The sequence below is a fragment of the Lemur catta genome, chromosome 1 (genome assembly GCF_020740605.2).
Source record: "Lemur catta isolate mLemCat1 chromosome 1, mLemCat1.pri, whole genome shotgun sequence".
NCBI classification, from domain to species: domain Eukaryota; kingdom Metazoa; phylum Chordata; class Mammalia; order Primates; family Lemuridae; genus Lemur; species Lemur catta.
The window spans coordinates 259510537-259525948 of NC_059128.1; positions in this window are offsets into that span (position 1 = coordinate 259510537).

Genomic DNA, 15412 nt, shown 5'->3' on the forward strand with positions numbered 1-15412 from the left:
TGGGGGTCACTGTGAATAACAGAAAGCAGCAGATGGCTTGTTATGCTACAACTGGAAGAAGGTACACAACTTGGAAGTCTTCTTTTGGCAGTTAGGGAGAGGAGTAGGGCATGTGTTGGCATTCTGGCTCTTTAGAGGGCATGGAAGACAATATTGTTAAAATGTCCATACTATCCAAAGTATTCTACACATTTAACACAATCTCTAACAAAATCCCAGTGGCACTTTTTATGGAAATAGAGAGAACAATTCTAAAATGTATATGGAACCACAAAGGATCCCAAATAGACAAAACAACCTTGAGAAAGAAGAGCAAAACTAGATGCCTCACATTTTCTGAATTCAAAACATATCACAATCCTATAGAAATCAAAAGAGTATGGCACTGGCATGAAGATACATAGATAGATAAACCAATGAAACAAAATTGAGAGCCCAGAAATAAATTCACACATATACAGTTAAATGAATTTTGACAGGATGCCAAGACTATGCAATGGGGACAGGATCATCTCTTTGAAAAATAGTGCTGGGAAAACTGGATATCCACATGCAAAAGAATGAATTTGAACCCTTATTTTATGCCATACACAAAAATAACCTCAAAATGAATTAAAGATTTAAATATAAGACATGAATTTATAAAACTCTCAAAAGAAAACATTGAATAAACTCTTCATAACATTTGTCTTGACAATGATTTCTTGAATATGATACCAAAGCACAAGCAACTGAAGACAAAATAGACGAGTGGGTCTGCATCAACAGAGTGAAAAGGCAACCTATGGAACGAGAAAAATATTTGTAAACTACATATTTGATAAGGGGTTAATATAAAAGTATACAAGGAAAACCTACAACTCTAGAACAAAAAAATGAAAAATAAACATATCCACAAAGATATGCAAATGGTCAACTAGCATATGAAGGTATACAAATGGCCAAAAAGCATATTCGTCACTAATCATCACAGGAGTGCAAACCAAAACCACTTATTATGGTATTACCATATTAACCAAAACCACTTATTATGGTATTATGGTATATTAAGGTATTACCTCACATCTGTTAGGATGGCCATTATAAAAGAAATAAAATAAAAAATAACAACTGTTGGCAAAGATGTGGAGAAATTAGAACCCTGTGCCCTATTAGTGAAAAGGTAAAATGGTGTAGCCATTATGGAAAATAGTATGGAGATTCCTCAAAAAATTAAAAATAGAACTACCATATGATCCAGCAATCCCACTTCTGGGGATTTACACAAAAGAATTGATATCAGGATCTGGAAAAGATATTTGCACTTCCATGTTTATTGTAGCCTTATCCATAGTAGATAAGAGGTAAAAACAACGTAAATGTTCATTGATAGATATAAAGAAAATGTAGTATGTATGTATACAATAGAATATGACTCAGGCATAAAAAAGAATAAAATTCCATTATGTGATGGAACATGGATAAACCTTGAGGACATTATGCTAAGTGAAATAAGCCAGTCACAGAAGGACAAATACTGCATGATTTCACTTATGTAAAGTATCTAATATATTCAAACTCATAGAAATAGGAAGTAGAATGGTGGTTCCCAGAGGTTAGAAAGAGGAAGAAATGGGGAAATTGCTGTTCAATGACTATAGAGTCTTAGTAATACAAGATGAAAAAGTTTCAGTGATATGCTGTGCAACATTGTGCTTATAGTTAACAATACTGTACCATATATCTAAAACTTAAGAGAACAGATCTCATGGTAAGTGTTTTTTACCACAATGAAAAAAAAGTTTGTAAAATTCACACACACAAAAAAGATTTTCTTACTTTATTTGTAGATATGATAAAATCTTTTAATCTATAATTTATTTTTTATGTACATACACAGTTCAAAGACAAAAACATAATCATTGCAAAATTAAAGTATTTTGATATAGGTGTTTACAATAGGGAATATTGATCACCACACTCTAACTGAAAAATAAAAACTTTCTAATCTCAACAACCTGATCTCTAATAAGAATATAAAATTGTAAATGAAAACTTTCAACTCCTGTGTGAAGCATGAAATTTCAGAGCCACTGTATTGGGTGGAGCAATGAAGAAGTATGCACTTAAAGCTAAGATTCATGTTTTATCTCCCTGGAGAAACAGCTTCTGTTCCCAAAGAGAAAGCCTTTACAGTATAAATCATAATACAATAATAATCAAAAGGACTTCCACAGATAATGATGTGCATTGCATTGCCTTTGCATTGCCTTAGCATAAAGGACAACAGCCCAAAAGTGTATATCCATGGCGGGATCATTGTACTTTAAAAGTTAAATATATGTTTCCTTCACATTCTAAAATGTAGCTACTGACCCGCCAAATATGAGTTCCATTGTCCACTTCTCTCACACTGATTTCTACCCAATATAAATGCTTTAATCTTGACATTATTAGTAGAATCCACAAACCAAACAAAACAGTGACTGGCTCACATCCCTACTTTTTCCCCATGACCATGGCAAAACCAGATATGGGTAAATAACTGGTGAACCCCAATTCACCATGGACTCTTAATAAAACTCTTAAGGGATAGGAACCTGTGTCTTGTGAGGAAAATTTGGGAAGAACTCATGGTTAGGCTAATAAAAATATTCATTCACTCATCTCCATGAAGACAGAGAAAACATGCCATTCTGATCTTCACTATGTTTCCAATGGCCTGCAAAGGTTCAGTAAAAATTTCTTTGAATGAAGGAATGTCCAAGGTTATCTGGATTCAGTCTGGAAAAGTGTAAGTAAGAAAAAGTACATGCCCTGACAGTGTATCAAAATGCTAAGCAAAAAGTCTTTTTTTATGGTTGTTTTTTTTTTTCCTGGTTTCTTTGTTTTTCCAAATCATCATGGGAGTACAAATATTTTGGCTACATGGATTGCTTTTATAATGCTTGAGTCATGGTTATGAGTGTGCCCATCACCTAGATGGTGTTCATTGTACCTATTAGGTAGGTTTTTGCCAATCCCCTTCTCCCCTCCTTCTCCCTGCTTGATTTCCATTGAGTTTTACTTCCTGGGCACACACGTGCTCATTGGTTAGTTCCAATTTGATACTACATACATGTGGTCTTTGATTTTTCATTCTTAGACACTTCACTTAGGATAATGGTCTCCAGTTCCACCCATACTGTTGCAAAAGGCATTAAGTCATCCTTATTCATGCATAGTATTCCACAGATGAGAAAAGACTCAAATAAGCTCAATCAGAAATGAAAAAGGAGATATTACAACTGATACCACAGAAACACAAAATATCATTTGTGAATACTGTGAAAACCTCTATGCACATAAACTTGAAAATGTAGAGGAAATGGACAAATTCCTGGAAACACACAACCTCCTAAGACACCATCAGGAAAAAATACAACCCCTGAACATAGCAATAATGACCAATGGGATTGAAGCAGCAATTAAAAAAAATCTTCCAATGAAAAAAAGCCCCTGGACCAGAAGGATTCACAGCCAAAATTTATCAGACCTACAAATTAGAATTGGTACCCATACTACAGAAATTATTCCATAACATTGAGAAGGAGAGAATGCTCCCCAACTGATTCTACAAGCCAATATCACCTTGATACCAAAGCCAGGAAAGGGTACAACAAAAATAGAAAACTACAGACCAATATCCCTTATGAATATAAATGAAAAAATCCTCAACAAAATACTAGAAAACTGAATTAAACAGCACATGAAAAAATAATCTATGATAACTAAGTAGGCTTCATGCCAGGGATGCAAGGATGGTTCAACATACATAAATTGAAAAATGTGACTCACCACATAAACAGAAGCAAAAACAAAGAAACACTGAAGAAAAAAATTTCAGATGACACAAACAAATGGAAAAACATATGCTCATGGGTCAGTAGGATTAACACTGTTGTCAACATTGTTAAAATGTCCATATTACCCAAAATGATTTATGGATTCAATGCAATCCCCATCAAAATACCAATGTCATATTTCACAAATCTAGAAAAAATAATTCTACACTTCATGTGGGATCAGAAAAGAGCCAGAATAGCCAAAGCAATCTTAAGCAAAAAGAACAAATTTGGAGGCATCACATTACCAGACTTCAAACTACACAACAAGGCTATAGAAACCAAAACAGCATGGTACTGGCACAAAAATAGAGACATAGACCAATGGAACAGAACAGAAAACTCAGATGTAAAACCATCCACATATAGCCAACTGATCTTTGACAAAGTAGACAACAATATACACTGGAGAAAAGAGTCCCTATTTAATAAATGTTGCTGGGAAAATTGGATTCCAAAATGCAGAAGAACAAAACAGGATCCTTATCACTCACCAGTCACAAAAATTAATTCAGGATGGATAAAAGACTTAAATGTAAGGCATGGAACCTAAGAATTCTAGAAGAAAATATTGAAAAAACTCTTCTAGATATCAGCCTAGGGAATGAATTTATGAAGAAGACCTCAATGGCAATCACAGCAACAACAGAAATAAATGAGACTTGATTAAATTAAAAAGCTTCTGCCCAGCCAAAGAAATAATCAGCAGAGCAAATAGACAACCCACAAAACGGGAGAAAATATGAGTAAGTTGTACATCTGACAAAGTCCTAACAACCAAAATCTACAAAGAACTTAAACAAATCAGCAAGAAAAAACCAAACAACCCCATTATAAAGTGGGCAAAAGATATAAACAAATGCTTTTCAAAAGAAGTTAGATAAATGGCCAATAAACATATGAAAAAATGCTCAATACCACTAATCATCAGGGAAATGCAAATTAAAACCATAATGAGATATCACCTTACCTCTGCTAAAATGGCTTTTATAAAAAAGTCCAAAAATAACAGATGCTGGTATGGATGCAGAGACAAAGGAACACTTGTACACTGTTGGTAGGACTGCAAATTATTATAACCTCTATGGAAAACAGTATGGCAATATCTCAAAAAATTAAAAGTAGAACTACCATTTGATACAGCAATCCTACTGCTGGGTAGTTACCCTAAGCAAAAGAAGTCATTTTATCAAAAAGACACCCACAGTCAAATGCTTATAGCAGCATAATTCACAATTGCAAAGATGTGGAATCAACCCAAGTGCCCATCAACTCATGAGTGGATTAATAAAATGTGGTATATGTATATCATGGAATACTACTCAGCCATGAAGAAGGATGGCTTAATGCCTTTGCAACAATTTGGATGGAACTGGAGACCATTATCCTAAATGAAGTACCTAAAGAATGGAAAAACAAACACCAGATGTACTCACTATTAAATTGATACTAACTAATGAGCATACATGTGCATAGACGGAAGTAACACTTAATGGATATCAAGTAGGGGTGAGTAGGGTGGAGGGGATGAGTAAAAACCTACCCAACAGATGCAATGAACACTGTGTTGGTAACAGGCACACTTATAACCGTGATTCAAGCATTTTAAAGGTGATCCATGTAACCAAAATATTTGTATCCCTGTAATGTTTTGAAATTTAAAAAAAAAAAAAGCCCCAAAACCATAGATGCTAGCACGGATGCAGAGAGAAAGGAACACTTAAACACTGTTGGTGAGACTGAAAATTAGTACAACCTCTATGGAAAACAATATGGAGATGCTTCAAAGAACTAAAAATAGACCTACCATTTGATCCAGCAATAATACTACTGGGTATTACCCAAAGGAAAAGAAGTCATTTTATCAAAAAGACACTTGCACTTGAATGTTTTTTGCAGGGCAATTCACAATTGCAAAGATGTGGAATCAACTCAAGAGCCCATCAATTCATGACTGGATTAACAAAATGTGGTATATGTATTCCACGGAGTACTACTCAGCAAAAAGTCTTTTATTGCCATAGGTGGCTTCATGATGTTCAACCTTATGAAATCTACATATTCAGAGCTAGCCTCGGTCTACAAAATTTAAGTATTTACATATATTGTATTAACTTATATTTTCTTCATAAAAGTCATTAAGACTTGCTATCTATATCAGAGAATTAAGGACAATTGCTTTTTCCATAATTTTACTCAAATGATGAAGTTCATATGACATATGTTATAGCTACTAATATGATATTAAGATAGAAACTTAAAGTTCACAGGGAAAGACTAACACTGTGCCTGAAATTGTGCAATACACAAATAGGTTATCAACTTAGCTCTGGATAATCTGCAAACAAATTTATATTCAGGTCTTAAACCTAACCCCTAACCTTAGCAAAGATTCCATGTATTCATTGGTTTATTTTCTGTAAACATTTCTTTAAGCAATCTCAAATGAACACATTCATTTTCATAATTCGTTATGGTTAGTATTATTTAATATTTTCATTTCAAGTAAACAACCATATTATTTATGCCAGTAGCTGTTACAAAGTTTAACATTCTTCTTAAATCACTTAACTAGACTAACCCACTCTTTTTTAACATATGGTCCGACCTCCTACCTTAAAGAGAAAATGGTGGGCATCAGTCACAAAACCTACCTCCTATATTATCTGTATGTTCCCCAGCTTCCTTCCTTGTCTTCTGTCCTAGGGAATGTCTTGCCCCTCTTCCAAATATAATACTGTAATATGTATTCTTGATTTCATGTTCTCTTCCTCTTCTTCCTCTCTTGCTATGTTCTTTCAGTGAATATTGAGTACTAGGTACTAGGATATTCCAAGCCCAGGGATACAGTGTGAAATAAGACAGACAAAGCCCCTCTCCTCATTGTATTGTGTGTCCTCCAAGGCCTTTTCAGCATTCACCACCTTTTTTTATTTTCATTATATCCTCTGTCATGGCTCTTCTCTTTCAGTTTACAAATTTATTTAATGTATCCTCATACTTATTATAAAATTCATCTGCTCATTTTCCTAACCTTAAAGGTATGTTTCTCCTTCCCTTATTGCTAAACTTCTAGAATCAGCTTTGGTTTCTGTTTCTACTTTCACTACCCTATTTCACTCCTCAGTGCACAGCAATTTTACTTTTGTCTCTGTACTCCAGTGTAATGTTATTTATCCTCAGCCTTTGACATAGTCTTCTTTCCCTTGAATTCTCATCAATTCTAGAACGAAATACAGTTTATTCCCTTGGCCACAATTTTTGCTACTCTTTCTCTGCCTGCATCCTATTGCTCACCTCCCCGAGATTCCTTCTTTGGCCTTCCTATCGCATTCTACCCATTCTCTCTGAATTATCCTATCTTTACCCATGATTTCAACTACTACCTATTTGCTAACAACTCCAAAATTCTGTATATTTAGACCATTTTAAATTCCTTATTTATACTTTCAAGTACTCAAAAGACATTCTCATTTAAATGCCCACAGGCATTATGTGCTAAAGAGATGGTGCCTATTGCTACAGAAAAGCAAAGAGAAAACTATCACTAGCTATGGTAATAGAAAAGCTTCATAGTCTCAGCAGATTAATGAAATAGGAGTAATTTTGTTGTTATTGTTCAAATAAGGCCCAGTTGAAAGCGGTGGTTGCAGTGTGGTGCGAGAATTGAAGATGCTTCTGAGACCCAAGGTTATGGAGACTCTGCCTTTTTTATTATGTGACTTCCAGTGTCATCCAGGAAAATTTCATCTATCCAACAAATGAGAGAAGAGTTTGGAGGGTTGTGTGGAAGGCTTCATGCACCAGTTCTAGAATTGATATATTTTCACACATATTCCATTGAACAGAATTCAGGGACATGGCCCCACCTGGATGAAAAGAGGTGGGGAATGAAGTGGCTGAGCAGTCACTTCATAGCAACCTCTACATTATGCAAAGACAACATAGATCTTTAGTAGACAGCTAGCAGTCTCTGCCACAAAGTCCATTGGTGACCTTTGCAGATAGAATTTTGTTTCTAGTCAGGTGAGTAAGGCTTGAGAAGAGTGAAAATGGAGTCCACCAGGGTGCTTCTCCTCCTGAAAGCACAATGCTGGTGTATAGCTGCTCACTTCATGTTCACAGAACCAAAACGTGGCTGTTAAGGAAAAGACAAAGCTTGGAAAGCAAGCTTTCGATTTCCCTTTAATCCAAATAACAAATTACTTATCAGCGTGCCATTAGTTTCTCTCTTCCATTCCATTTTTTCTGTTTAAGTTTATAAGGTTATTTTTCTGGTAATAAAAGTAATAATCTTTCTAAAAATCAGTTAATCATTTCGTTCCCTGAGTTAAAGCATTCAGTAACTTCTTTACTGATTCCAAAATAAATAAAGTGCAAACCCATATTATGTCATGAAAGCCAGTACAATCAGACTCCAGCCGACCTTACCTGCCATCAATTCAGTACCATCCTAGCCCCTCTAAAGTCTATTCTACACTGCCAATAAGAGGATAGCAACAAAAAAGATGCTGGGAATGCCCTTCCCCATGTGGTTTTCGGTTAGAGTCTACCACTCACAGGCATCACGTAAGATTTGGAAGGCAAATCCTTCCAAACCCAAATTCTAAAGATTTGGAGGGCATTATTCCCCAGATTGCAAGCAGATCCTTGGGTAGCCATGAGATTGGAAACACATTCTGAGTGAATCACTTCATAAATGTTCTGCACTGAGATGGTCTTTTCCTCTTCCAAAGCCTTCCAATGGGTATGAGAAGCTTTTAATCCGTGTATTAAACATTTCAAACTTGTAATATATAGAGTGACTGAGATTTTCTTGAACAAACCTCAATGACAGATATGACGACAGATATTCTATAACACTCTCCCAAGTGGATGCACACACAAACACACTTGTGTGTGCAAACACAAGCACACACACGAGCCAAAATTCTCGCCATTACCAAAATCCAATCCACTGCTTTGGCACATGCTCTTCTCTCTGTATGGAATGCCCTTTCCCTGGCATTTCTGCCTGACAAAAGTGCTGCTCATCTTTCAAATTCAATTATTACCTTCTAACTGAGGCCTTCCCTGAGGCTCCCAATTATAATATACTCTCCCTGGGGAGACCATAACATTTTGTTCATTCCCCTTACATGGTATTTATAACATTGTTTGCATGCCCTCACATAGAAATTATGTCTTATTGCACTCCGTGGCCTTGGTTCCTAGTACAAAGGCCGCCATATAGTAGGCATTCTGTAATGTGTTATATAAATGGTCCATTTTGAAACAAAATGTCATTAATGTAAATGAGCATTTTCTTCACAGCATATTCTGAAAATTGAGGAGAGTAAACCTGTATGTTGGGAGTATATCTAAGGCTCACTGAAGCATCCCAGGCACTCCTCTCTCCAGGAGGATGTGAGCATGAAGGTACAGATAAATGAGCAATGGGAAGGCACATGCATCATTCTGCCTCTCCTCTGCCTTTCTCTTCTCAATGTCTTTATCACTCATAAATTTAGTTACTCAATATAATGGCATTTTAGGAGACTTTTTAATCCCAATTCCTGACTCCAATATCCTCACACATTTTTCCTCCTGCAGACCTGCTGTAGAGGAAAGAGCTCCTCCAAGGTGTCACATTAATGGTATGTGACCTTCCTGCAGGAGATGCCCCAGTTGCCCAGACGAGTGGCACCAGCTGCCTGGGCACAGCAGAACGTGCTCCGGCCACACTGCAAGGCAGCCGCAGCACAGCCAGCAGAGGAGCCCCGGCTGCGATGCCAGTTTTCCCTCATTAACGCTGGGTCAGAATGACCCTGCTATTTAAAACGGTTCCTTTTTAATTAAATTGATGCCAGCTTCTGCGTCTCACCCTACCTATCCCAGGAATTTTCAGTCCATTACTTAAGTCAAAGACAGAGAAAAATTAATAATTTGATTAGCCCTTTTGCTTGGGTTTTCATATACATTAGAAGCTTCATTCAGGTCAAATACTAATACAATAAGTCACTTACTACCACACGTTTAGCTGATTCATTCAGCAAATATGGCTTTATTGGGCAGCAACATGGTCAGGACTGTCCTGGGGGCTGGAGTAGATGGAAAAAATAAGACTGATAATGTTCCTTGCCCTCTTGGAGCTTACAGTCTGGAGTGGGGGAAAAGGAGAAAAATAAATAAAAATAAATGTGCAATATAGTATAAGGTAAGAAGAGGTAAGTGCTATGAAAAAAAATAGAGCAGAGCAAAAGGACAGAGAGGGTTTCAGGGGGCAGATGGGGCACACACTATTTTGTACAGTGTGGGCAAACATTTCCACTCTGATGAGGAGCCTTCTGTGTTTAGATCTCGGCAAAGAGAGGAAATAAGCCATGAAAATATCTGTGGGAAGAGCATTCCAAAAAGAATAGGAGAGTCCTGAGGCAGTGAAGCTGGGACTGCCAAAAGAAAAGCAAGAGAGGACAATGAGGCTTCAGTTGAGTGTGGGGAGACAAGCTGGGGAGGTGGGCAAGGGCCAGATCTGTTAGCACCTTGCAACAGGAGTCAAGACTTCCTTGCAGGTACTATGACACTTGTGACAAGACTTTAATTGGGACCATGCTCAATGTTTCTTCCTCCTCTTGAGGCATAAAAATAAATTAGCCAATCTAGAATAAGTAAAACCAAGAAAGTTATTCCTGGTGCCAATTGTTCCGTTATTTGTTGTGCTACCTATTTTCTAAAAGAAATTACTTTGTTAAAATATTTCATTTACTTACACCCAAAGGACTTTGCATAAACGGAAGTTAAATCGGTGTGAGGGCTTTTACAAAGTTTGGGGAAATTACTTCTCAGCCTGAAAGGATTGAAGGAGATTTTGCCAATGCCCTTGTGAAATCCTTTTATCTTCCTAGAAATGCAGTCATGTTTTCAGACCTTTTCGAATAAACCTTAGAGATGATCCATTGTTTTACACAATGAGAATATTGTGATTTTACAATCACCCAGGTCATTGGTGGCTGATTCAGTCAGATTTCAGCAGCAGCTAAGGATACAGAGAGGGCATAGACAAGGTACACTCAGACTTATAATCCATTCACCATCTTTCTGCCACTATTAGCTCCAATTTCCCCAAATCGTTTGATGTTAAAATCAAATACAGACACCTAGTCTAGTGCTTAGCATGTCACACACACTTTAGCTGGTGGACAAGAACATTGCTATACTTTCCTGCAAAATATCCTCCAAGGCCATAGCACATTTTATCTCTTCCATTCATTTTTGCCTTTCTCTTCCCATGTCTTTAAAAGATAAGTCAGTCTTAAAAGAGCCCTCTCTTCTCCTCAAACACAACAGCTTTAATTTCAGCATATTACAGGGGTACAAATGTTTAGGTTACATATATTGCCTTTGCTCCACCCGAGTCGGAGCTTCAAGTGTGTCCATCCCCCAGACGGTGATCACTGCACCCATTAGGTGTGAATATACCCATCCTCTCCTCCCCACTGCCACCTGCCCAACACTCGATGAGTGTTACTACTATGCATGCACTTAAGTGTTGGTGGGTTACGTCAGTTAATACCAATTTGATGGTGAGCACGTGTGGTGCTTGTTTTTCCATTCTTGTGACACTTCAATTAGTAGAATGGGCTCCAGCTCTATCCAGGATAATACAAGAGGTGCTATGTCTCCATTGTTTTTTGTGGCTAAGTAGAACTCCATGGTATATATATACTACATTTTATTAATCCACTCATGTGTTGAAGAGCACTTGGGTTATTTCCACATCTTTGCAATTGTGAATTGTGCAGCTATAAACATATTCTAGTACAGATGTCTTTTTTATAGAAATAATCACTGAAAAGAATTGTAACTGAGCTTCCCCTATGCCCGAGAAACTTAACTTCTAAATATCTGTCCCGGAGAAATGCAAACATGGATTCATATGGATATGACAAATAAGAGTGTTCCTTACATCATTATAACAGCAAAATATTAGAATCCACCTAATGTCAATCAATAGAAGGATGAATAAATAAAATGTAGAAGATGTTTGTAATGGAAAACCAGACAGCATCCAAAAGGAATGAATGAAGTCCATCATTTTTCTGTTTGTGTTTCAAAATGGATATATCTCAAAAATATTTCTCAGTTAAAAAATACATTGCAGAATGAAACAATATTAAGTATAAATTATTATTACTGTGTATAATAAAACACAAAAACTGGTGCAATATTAAAAAAAACAAAAACAAAAAAACAGCTTTCAAACTAGAAAGCATATCTGCGGTAACTAGGAACTGTGTCACATCCTACATACAACAAACAAATGGATCCCGAACTTATGAGGTAGTACTGTAAATTCCTATTCCAGGCCTTTCTATTTCATCTCATAGACTCACATGCTGCTAGATTTTGATTTGGAAGATATTTCAACACTGCAAATTCACTTCCATTGGTAGGTCAGCCACTTAACCTGAGAATATGATGTGTGAGTGCTGTCTAGTTCCAGGATCAATGGCGGCAATTTGTTCCTTAAAGAATGAAAATATACAGTAGCACCTAGCACATATTTGCTTCTGGCTTCTTATGTGCCAAAACCTCTGTGACGTGTTGAGTTGTTTCCAACTTCTGAGCTCCCAAGGAAGCATTCTTGAGCAAACACACAAACACACACACAAACTTACTGATATAAGGGAGCATTTGGAGGTTTGTTATTCCAGAATCCACAAACCACTGGGATCAGAGGCAAACCCAGGGCTTACTGATGGGAAATTTTGCTTATTTGGTTCCGGTTCATTGTCACCACTATATAAAAATGATCTATCCCACATAGGATACAGACCTATTTGCCTATTCTGTAGTGAACTGCCCCAGACAACTTATGACACTGCTACTAGGTCTATTCTTGCCAAAAAATGGTGTTATATATCCTTTACATTTTATTCAAACTCAAAACACATATATTAAAAATTAAGTAATAAAATTGCATGTAGATACTAGAAATTCCTTCACAACCTTAACATGTAAAACCCATTTGCTCTCACCTATGGCCTTTAGTGCTCTTTCTTTCTGAACAGAAATGGTCAGGGTTTAGAGGAACTTATTTGAGAGTCAGATTTCCTGGACTTCAAAGGATTCTATGTAGAATCTTGGAGGTGTTGGAGAATATATTTTCCTACTTTTCCCAACTGGGTTCTGAGAAGCTAGCAGCCTGGCTGGAGCTCTATTGAGAAAAAGAGCGTACAGAAGAGAATTGGAAATCCACTGCAACATCATTGAGAATAAGCAAAGTAACGCTTTTCACTGATGTTGTCATCTTTTCCCTTTGTCTTTTTTTTTTTTTTTTTTTTTTGAGACAGAGTCTCACTTTGTTGCCCAGGCTAGAGTGAGTGCCGTGGCATCAGCCTTGCTCACAGCAACCTCAGACTCCTGGGCTTAAGCGATCCTCCTGCCTCAGCCTCCCGAGTAGCGGGGACCACAGGCATGTGCCAGCATGTCTGGCTAATTTTTTCTATATATATTTTTAGTTGTCCAGATAATTTTTATTTCTATTTTTAGTAGAGACGGGGTCTTGCTCAGGCTGGTCTTGAACTCCTAACCTCAAGCAATCCACCTGCCTCGGCCTCCCAAAGGGCTAGGATTACAGGCGTGAGCCACCGCGCCCGGCCTTCCCTTTGTCTTTGATTAAAGTTTTCCCTTCTCCCCGAGACTTCCATTTGGTTTCTATGCTCCCCATCCTCCAAAACCCCTACCTAGTGCATCTTATAAATAGTCTTATCATATTCTTCACTTTTAGAAAATCGGACAGAGAATGGTTTTTAAATTTCTCCACTTACAGATTCCAGTTTTCACTTTTAGTGTTATGAAATGTAGTAACCACTTTAACAATGTTATCTCCATTAGAATTAGTAATCATTCCTATTAATAAGAATACTGTAATATGAAAGAAATAATTGTCATCTGTAAGAAACAATATCCTAATCTAGTTAAAAATTCTCCACCTTCACTGTGAAATATCCTCCTCCATGAAAAGGAGATAAATATTTTAGAATGGAAATTATCCAGTGTGGACAATTGTACCACTGGCAAAAATACTTTACTATACTTTGGGGAAAAGTTTTAGCAAATATTTTTTTAGACTATCTGGTTCACTAGATGAAGAATGAGAATTAAATTAGATTCAAAAAAACTTTAAACTCCACTTCCAGTGAAAACATTTGAATGTTAATAATTCACTTTCTTCTCTGGATCTCCCTTTTTACTCTTCTTTTTACTATCTTGTGCTTCATTTCCATAGGGCAGTATTTAAGTAAAGAAAATAAATAAGAGATTAAAAACAAACTCATCATTGTCTGATACCTACAAGGAAATGGCCTAAATATCATTAATGACAGGTTCCCTTCTTTCCATGTCACATTTTTTTCTCATCACATTATTTGATGGGGTAAATATAAAATAATTACAGCAACACAAATATTGCAGGTATCCTCAAAAACATGAAGTAGCAAATTTTTGCTTTTCAATAAGTAGAGAAATAGAAATAAAACAACTCTAGATAGTGGTTTCCAAAATGTGGACCCTGGATCAGTAGTAACAATACTGTTAATACCAGCAACTTGTTAATAATGCAAATCACCAAGGTTCTGTCTTGTAGGTACTGAATCAGAAATTCAGGAGTGTAGCTCAGAAATCTGTGTTTTAACAAGCTCTCCAGGTGATTCTCATGCACTCTAAAGTTTGACAATCACTGCCAGAAACAGTTTTTTCCTAATTAGGATAAATCACAGAGAAAAGTGAAGATTTTATTATAAAAAATAAAAATGCAAAGACAAGTACATCTATGGAAGTCAAAAATGTCATTATTTTAATGCTATTGCATGTTCATAATTATTCCAAAATGAAATAAAAATTTATTTAACTAAATTAAAAGGATGTCACCTAAGGATATATGGTAGGAAGAATTCTGTGCCCTCTAAACTTTGTCCCCAGCTACTCCCAAGAATTTGTTAAATTACATGGCAAAAGGGACTTTGAAGATGTAATTAAGGTTACTAATCAGCTGACTTTAAAATAAAAAGATGATGCAGGTGGAGCTAATATAATCATATGAGCCTTAAAATCAGAGCTCTTTCTCTGGCTGGTAGCCAGAGAAGTTAGAAATTCAGAGAGCAAGAAGGATTTGACCCACTATTTTTGGCTTAAAAATTAAGGGGGCCATGTGTCAAGGAACTAGGGACCTCATTTCCACGACTTCAAGAAACTGGACTCTGAAACCAATCAGTGAGCTTGGAAGCAGATTCTTATTTTTTTTTATTTATTTCAGAGTATTACGGGGGCATGAATGCTTTGGTTACATAAGCACCACCTGCTCCAGTCGGAGCTGCAAGCGTGCCCATGCCCCAGACAGCGTGAATCTGTTAGGTGCAAATTTACCCATCCCCTCTTCCCCGTGCTACCTGCCCAACCAATGAATGTTACTTTGGAAGCAGATTCTTTCCCAGAGTCTTCAGATAAGAAGTGCCCAGCCTGGCTTACATCTTGATTTCAGCCTTTATAAAATGCTGAGCTGAGAGGAC